At 58.4% G+C, this 8,107-nt stretch overlaps 1 long non-coding RNA gene across 1 annotated transcript; it reads left to right on the forward strand.

The window, feature by feature from the left end:
- The first annotated feature begins 888 nt into the window (after nucleotides 1-888).
- On the forward strand, nucleotides 889-6,884 carry LOC142301859 (uncharacterized). Its single transcript, XR_012752900.1, has 3 exons — nucleotides 889-971; nucleotides 2,868-2,968; nucleotides 6,805-6,884. It is a non-coding gene; the product is annotated as an uncharacterized LOC142301859 (long non-coding RNA).
- The last annotated feature ends 1,223 nt before the right edge of the window (nucleotides 6,885-8,107 follow it).

Below are 8,107 nucleotides of genomic sequence, written 5' to 3' on the forward strand. Positions count from 1 at the left end.
GCCAGCGAGGCACACGTCAGTTGTTCAAATCAGCTGACATGTGCGTGGATTCCCGCCGGCTGCCAGTAGTAGACGGCGGGGATTACACTATGACTGCTTAGGATGTAATTTTTCTGCCCGCGGTTGTTACGGGGTTACACAAATGTCCCATGATGCAATTTCCAAACTCTGTGACTAAGAGCGTATAACATTGAGTGACTTACCTCTGCCATCATGAAGGTGTTATATTATGCATTTAGTTAGAAAAGCTGAAGGATTTTAATTTATCCATGGCATTCAGTTTATCTTTCTTATATCCATGTAGCCTTTGGTTACGGCTTTAGGCTGTAATAGTTTAGTATAAGAAGAACTCGGTCTGAAGATTAATGCTTACACGGTGAAGCTTTGCATTTTATTTGAAACTGCATAATTAATACATTTAAATTGAAAAAAGTTTTATTTTTAAGATAACTGCAGCATTAAATACATATCATATGATGGAAGAATGTCTTTATCTACCAAGATATTTCATTCAAAATCAGGACAGTCCAGCAGGATCCATGATTGCTGGGAGCTAGACATATTGACATAGCAATTACATCACAATGGCGGGTGCGAGAATGTGGCAGCATTATGACATCACAATGGCGGGTTCCAGAATGTAGCAGCACAGGCGCACAGCTAAGGTGCTGTGCATTAACTCACTGCAGGAGAAAGGAGACGCATGTGAGCGCTCACAGTGAGGAAAGTAAAGAAGACAAAGGATTTGGAAACCAAAGGATGAGAAGGAAAGCATGGAGAGAGAAACTAAGTGCAGAATATAGACACTGAAAGGCAGGTAAAGACAAGAAAAAAAATAAAGGATAAATGCTTCTTATTGCACCTTCACAGAGCAAAGACAAGACTCACCAGATGTAAATGGAGGACGAGCAATTACAGCAAATCTTCCAGAGACCTAGGACTCCATCACATTGGCCTGGTGGGTGAGAAAGGTAAGAAATTATGGAGATTATATAACAGTAATAAAACTGTTCTTGTTACCCCTAACAACCAGTCAGGCCTCAGCTTTTATTAATCCTAACTGGTTTCTACGTATAACTAGGAGAGTTGTTTTTTTGTTTTTTTTTTAAATTACAAAGCTTTGATAAATGAGAAGTTTCACTAGACTAAATGGAAAAAAATCAACATCCAAAAAAGGCTGCGTCAGTTTGGAAGGCCTCACATTGTGTGGTTTCACTCTAGGGGCGCACATACCATTAATGCAGTTTATCTGCACAGGGGCCTAATAGGTTAGTACAGGGGACGAAAACTTGGCTAAATATAAGAGTTGCATATAGATAGAAAAAAATATTTGCGGGGCTGCATTCTTTGCTGGACCCAATGACATTTTTAGTGATTGCATATTCTATTCTATAAACCTTTGGATCCCGTTTTTTGAACATTTTTTGCTCGTTTATTATAACAATTGCGAACTTTTTTATTTCAGTTTATATTAGGTGTTCTCTGCCCTCCCCTCGCGCAGGCGCGCAGGGGCGATCTCTGCCCTCCCCTCGGGTGGGCGCGTAGGGGCGATCTCTGCCCTCCCCTCGGGCGGGCGCGCAGGGGCGATCTCTGCCCTCCCCTCGGGCGGGCGCGCAGGGGCGTTCTCTGCCCTCCCCTCGGGCGGGCGCGCAGGGGCGATCTCTGCCCTCCCTTCGGGCGGGCGCGCAGGGGCTTTCTCTGCCCTCCCCTCGGGCGGGCGCGCAGGGGCGTTCTCTGCCCTCCACTCGGGCGGGCGCGCAGGGGCGTTCTCTGCCCTCCCCTCGGGCGGGCGCGCAGGGGTTATCTCTGCCCTCCCCTCGGGCGGGCACGCAGGGTCGTTCTCTGCCCTCCCCTCGGGCGGGCGCGCATGGTCGTTCTCTGCCCTCCCCTCGGGCGGGCGCGCAGGGGCGTTCTCTGCCCTCCCCTCGGGCGGGCGCGCAGGGGCGATCTCTGCCCTCCCCTCGGGCGGGCGCGCAGGGGCGATCTCTGCCCTCCCCTCGGGCGGGCGCGCAGGGGCGATCTCTGCCCTCCCCTCGGGCGGGCGCGCAGGGGCGTTCTCTGCCCTCCCCTCGGGCGGGCGCGCAGGGGCGTTCTCTGCCCTCCCCTCGGGCGGGCGCGCAGGGGCGTTCTCTGCCCTCCCCTCGGGCGGGCGCGCAGGGGCGATCTCTGCCCACCCTTCGGGCGGGCGCGCAGGGGCGATCTCTGCCCTCATGAAGGTGTTATATTATGCATTTAGTTAGAAAAGCTGAAGGATTTTAATTTATCCATGGCATTCAGTTTATCTTTCTTATATCCATGTAGCCTTTGGTTACGGCTTTAGGCTGTAATAGTTTAGTATAAGAAGAACTCGGTCTGAAGATTAATGCTTACACGGTGAAGCTTTGCATTTTATTTGAAACTGCATAATTAATACATTTAAATTGAAAAAAGTTTTATTTTTAAGATAACTGCAGCATTAAATACATATCATATGATGGAAGAATGTCTTTATCTACCAAGATATTTCATTCAAAATCAGGACAGTCCAGCAGGATCCATGATTGCTGGGAGCTAGACATATTGACATAGCAATTACATCACAATGGCGGGTGCGAGAATGTGGCAGCATTATGACATCACAATGGCGGGTTCCAGAATGTAGCAGCACAGGCGCACAGCTAAGGTGCTGTGCATTAACTCACTGCAGGAGAAAGGAGACGCATGTGAGCGCTCACAGTGAGGAAAGTAAAGAAGACAAAGGATTTGGAAACCAAAGGATGAGAAGGAAAGCATGGAGAGTGAAACTGAATGCAGAATATAGACACTGAAAGGCAGGTAAAGACAAGAAAAAAAATAAAGGATAACTGCTTCTTATTGCACCTTCACAGAGCAAAGACAAGACTCACCAGATGTAAATGGAGGACGAGCAATTACAGCAAATCTTCCAGAGACCTAGGACTCCATCACATTGGCCTGGTGGGCGAGAAAGGTAAGAAATTATGGAGATTATATAACAGTAATAAAACTGTTCTTGTTACCCCTAACAACCAGTCAGGCCTCAGCTTTTATTAATCCTAACTGGTTTCTACGTATAACTAGGAGAGTTGTTTTTTTTTTAAATTACAAAGCTTTGATAAATGAGAAGTTTCACTAGACTAAATGGAAAAAAATCAACATCCAAAAAAGGCTGCGTCAGTTTGGAAGGCCTCACATTGTGTGGTTTCACTCTAGGGGCGCACATACCATTAATGCAGTTTATCTGCACAGGGGCCTAATAGGTTAGTACAGGGGACGAAAACTTGGCTAAATATAAGAGTTGCATATAGATAGAAAAAAATATTTGCGGGGCTGCATTCTTTGCTGGACCCAATGACATTTTTAGTGATTGCATATTCTATTCTATAAACCTTTGGATCCCGTGTTTTGAACATTTTTTGCTCGTTTATTATAACAATTGCGAACTTTTTTATTTCAGTTTATATTAGGCGTTCTCTGCCCTCCCCTCGGGCGGGCGCGCAGGGGCGATCTCTGCCCTCCCTTCGGGCGGGCGCGCAGGGGCGATCTCTGCCCTCCCCTCGGGCGGGCGCGCAGGGGCGATCTCTGCCCTCCCCTCGGGCGGGCGCGCAGGGGCGTTCTCTACCCTCCCCTCGGGCGGGCGCGCAGGGGCGATCTCTGCCCTCCCCTCGGGCGGGTGCGCAGGGGCTTTCTCTGCCCTCCCCTCGGGCGGGCGCGCAGGGGCGTTCTCTGCCCTCTGCTCGGGCGGGCGCGCAGGGGCGTTCTCTGCCCTCCCCTCGGGCGGGCGCGCAGGGGCGATCTCTGCCCTCCCTTCGGGCGGGCGCGCAGGGGCTTTCTCTGCCCTTCCCTCGGGCGGGCGCGCAGGGGCGTTCTCTGCCCTCCCCTCGGGCTGGCGCGCAGGGGCGTTCTCTGCCCTCCCCTCGGGAGGGCGCGCAGGGGCGTTCTCTGCCCTCCCCTCGGGCGGGCGCACAGGGGTTATCTCTGCCCTCCCCTCAGACGGGCGCGCAGGGTCGTTCTCTGCCCTCCCCTCGGGCGGGCGCGCAGGGGCGTTCTCTGCCCTCCCCTCGGGCGGGCGCGCAGGGGCGTTCTCTGCCCTCCCCTCGGGCGGGCGCGCAGGGGCGTTCTCTGCCCTCCCCTCGGGCGGGCGCGCAGGGGCGTTCTCTGCCCTCCCCTCGGGCGGGCGCGCAGGGGCGTTCTCTGCCCTCCCCTCGGGCGGGCGCGCAGGGGCGTTCTCTGCCCTCCCCTCGGGCGGGCGCGCAGGGGCGATCTCTGCCATCCCCTCGGGCGGGCGCGCAGGGGCGATCTCTGCCCTCCCCTCGGGCGGGCGCGCAGGGGCGTTCTCTGCCCTCCCCTCGGGAAGGCGCGCAGGGGCGTTCTCTGCCCTCCCCTCGGGCGGGCGCGCAGGGGCGATCTCTGCCCTCCCCTCGGGCGGGTGCGCAGGGGCGTTCTCTGCCCTCCCCTCGGGCGGGCGCGCAGGGGCGTTCTCTGCCCTCCGCTCGGGCGGGCGCGCAGGGGCGTTCTCTGCCCTCCCCTCGGGCGGGCGCGCAGGGGCGATCTCTGCCCTCCCTTCGGGCGGGCGCGCAGGGGCTTTCTCTGCCCTTCCCTCGGGCGGGCGCGCAGGGGCGTTCTCTGCCCTCCACTCGGGCGGGCGCGCAGGGGCGTTCTCTGCCCTCCCCTCGGGAGGGCGCGCAGGGGCGTTCTCTGCCCTCCCCTCGGGCGGGCGCGCAGGGGTTATCTCTGCCCTCCCCTCGGGCGGGCACGCAGGGTCGTTCTCTGCCCTCCCCTCGGGCGGGCGCGCATGGTCGTTCTCTGCCCTCCCCTCGGGCGGGCGCGCAGGGGCATTCTCTGCCCTCCCCTCGGGCGGGCGCGCAGGGGCGATCTCTGCCCTCCCCTCGGGCGGGGTGCGCAGGGGCGTTCTCTGCCCTCCCCTCGGGCGGGCGCGCAGGGTCGTTCTCTGCCCTCCCCTCGGGCGGGCGCGCAGGGGCGTTCTCTGCCCTCCCCTCGGGCGGGCGCGCAGGGGCGTCCTCTGCCCTCCCCTCGGGCGGGCGCGCAGGGGCGATCTCTGCCCTCCCCTCGGGCGCGCGCGCAGGGGCGATCTCTGCCCTCCCCTCGGGCGGGCACGCAGGGGCGATCTCTGCCCTCCCCTCGGGTGGGCGCGCAGGGGCGAACTCTGCCCTCCCCTCGGGCGGGCGCGCAGGGGCGTTCTCTGCCCTCCCTTCGGGCGGGCGCGCAGGGGCGATCTCTGCCCTCCCCTCGGGCGGGGCGCGCAGGGGCGATCTCTGCCCTCCCCTCGGGCGGGCGCGCAGGGGCGATCTCTGCCCTCCCCTCGGGCAGGCGCGCAGGGGCGTTCTCTGCCCTCCCCTCGGGCGGGCGCGCAGGGGCGATCTCTGCCCTCCCCTCGGGCGGGTGCGCAGGGGCGTTCTCTGCCCTCCCCTCGGGCGGGCGCGCAGGGGCGTTCTCTGCCCTCCGCTCGGGCGGGCGCGCAGGGGCGTTCTCTGCCCTCCCCTCGGGCGGGCGCGCAGGGGCGATCTCTGCCCTCCCTTCGGGCGGGCGCGCAGGGGCTTTCTCTGCCCTTCCCTCGGGCGGGCGCGCAGGGGCGTTCTCTGCCCTCCACTCGGGCGGGCGCGCAGGGGCGTTCTCTGCCCTCCACTCGGGCGGGGCGCGCAGGGGCGTTCTCTGCCCTCCCCTCGGGAGGGCGCGCAGGGGCGTTCTCTGCCCTCCCCTCGGGCGGGCGCGCAGGGGTTATCTCTGCCCTCCCCTCGGGCGGGCACGCAGGGTCGTTCTCTGCCCTCCCCTCGGGCGAGCGCGCATGGTCGTTCTCTGCCCTCCCCTCGGGCGGGGCGCGCAGGGGCATTCTCTGCCCTCCCCTCGGGCGGGCGCGCAGGGGCGATCTCTGCCCTCCCCTCGGGCGGGCGCGCAGGGGCGTTCTCTGCCCTCCCCTCGGGCGGGCGCGCAGGGGCGATCTCTGCCCTCCCCTCGGGCGGGCGCGCAGGGGCGTTCTCTGCCCTCCCCTCGGGCGGCCGCGCAGGGGCGTTCTCTGCCCTCCCCTCGGGCGGGCGCGCAGGGGCATTCTCTGCCCTCCCCTCGGGCGGGCGCGCAGGGGCGATCTCTGCCCACCCTTCGGGCGGGCGCGCAGGGGCGATCTCTGCCCTCATGAAGGTGTTATATTATGCATTTAGTTAGAAAAGCTGAAGGATTTTAATTTATCCATGGCATTCAGTTTATCTTTCTTATATCCATGTAGCCTTTGGTTACGGCTTTAGGCTGTAATAGTTTAGTATAAGAAGAACTCGGTCTGAAGATTAATGCTTACACGGTGAAGCTTTGCATTTTATTTGAAACTGCATAATTAATACATTTAAATTGAAAAAAGTTTTATTTTTAAGATAACTGCAGCTTTAAATACATATCATATGATGGAAGAATGTCTTTATCTACCAAGATATTTCATTCAAAATCAGGACAGTCCAGCAGGATCCATGATTGCTGGGAGCTAGACATATTGACATAGCAATTACATCACAATGGCGGGTGCGAGAATGTGGCAGCATTATGACATCACAATGGCGGGTTCCAGAATGTAGCAGCACAGGCGCACAGCTAAGGTGCTGTGCATTAACTCACTGCAGGAGAAAGGAGACGCATGTGAGCGCTCACAGTGAGGAAAGTAAAGAAGACAAAGGATTTGGAAACCAAAGGATGAGAAGGAAAGCATGGAGAGAGAAACTGAATGCAGAATATAGACACTGAAAGGCAGGTAAAGACAAGAAAAAAAATAAAGGATAACTGCTTCTTATTGCACCTTCACAGAGCAAAGACAAGACTCACCAGATGTAAATGGAGGACGAGCAATTACAGCAAATCTTCCAGAGACCTAGGACTCCATCACATTGGCCTGGTGGGTGAGAAAGGTAAGAAATTATGGAGATTATATAACAGTAATAAAACTGTTCTTGTTACCCCTAACAACCAGTCAGGCCTCAGCTTTTATTAATCCTAACTGGTTTCTACGTATAACTAGGAGAGTTGTTTTTTTGTTTTTTTTTTAAATTACAAAGCTTTGATAAATGAGAAGTTTCACTAGACTAAATGGAAAGAAATCAACATCCAAAAAAGGCTGCGTCAGTTTGGAAGGCCTCACATTGTGTGGTTTCACTCTAGGGGCGCACATACCATTAATGCAGTTTATCTGCACAGGGGCCTAATAGGTTAGTACAGGGGACGAAAACTTGGCTAAATATAAGAGTTGCATATAGATAGAAAAAAATATTTGCGGGGCTGCATTCTTTGCTGGGCCCAATGACATTTTTAGTGATTGCATATTCTATTCTATAAACCTTTGGATCCCGTGTTTTGAACATTTTTTGCTCGTTTATTATAACAATTGCGAACTTTTTTATTTCAGTTTATATTAGGCGTTCTCTGCCCTCCCCTCGGGCGGGCGCGCAGGGGCGATCTCTGCCCTCCCCTCGGGCGGGCGCGCAGGGGCGATCTCTGCCCTCCCCTCGGGCGGGCGCGCAGGGGCGTTCTCTGCCCTCCCCTCGGGCGGGCGCGCAGGGGCGATCTCTGCCCTCCCCTCGGGCGGGTGCGCAGGGGCGTTCTCTGCCCTCCCCTCGGGCGGGTGCGCAGGGGCGTTCTCTGCCCTCCCCTCGGGCGGGCGCGCAGGGGCGTTCTCTGCCCTCCGCTCGGGCGGGCGCGCAGGGGCGTTCTCTGCCCTCCCCTCGGGCGGGCGCGCAGGGGCGATCTCTGCCCTCCCTTCGGGCGGGCGCGCAGGGGCTTTCTCTGCCCTTCCCTCGGGCGGGCGCGCAGGGGCGTTCTCTGCCCTCCACTCGGGCGGGCGCGCAGGGGCGTTCTCTGCCCTCCACTCGGGCGGGCGCGCAGGGGCGTTCTCTGCCCTCCCCTCGGGAGGGCGCGCAGGGGCGTTCTCTGCCCTCCCCTCGGGCGGGCGCGCAGGGGTTATCTCTGCCCTCCCCTCGGGCGGGCACGCAGGGTCGTTCTCTGCCCTCCCCTCGGGCGAGCGCGCATGGTCGTTCTCTGCCCTCCCCTCGGGCGGGCGCGCAGGGGCATTCTCTGCCCTCCCCTCGGGCGGGCGCGCAGGGGCGATCTCTGCCCT

This window comes from Anomaloglossus baeobatrachus, chromosome 1, assembly GCF_048569485.1.
Source record: "Anomaloglossus baeobatrachus isolate aAnoBae1 chromosome 1, aAnoBae1.hap1, whole genome shotgun sequence".
Taxonomy (NCBI): domain Eukaryota; kingdom Metazoa; phylum Chordata; class Amphibia; order Anura; family Aromobatidae; genus Anomaloglossus; species Anomaloglossus baeobatrachus.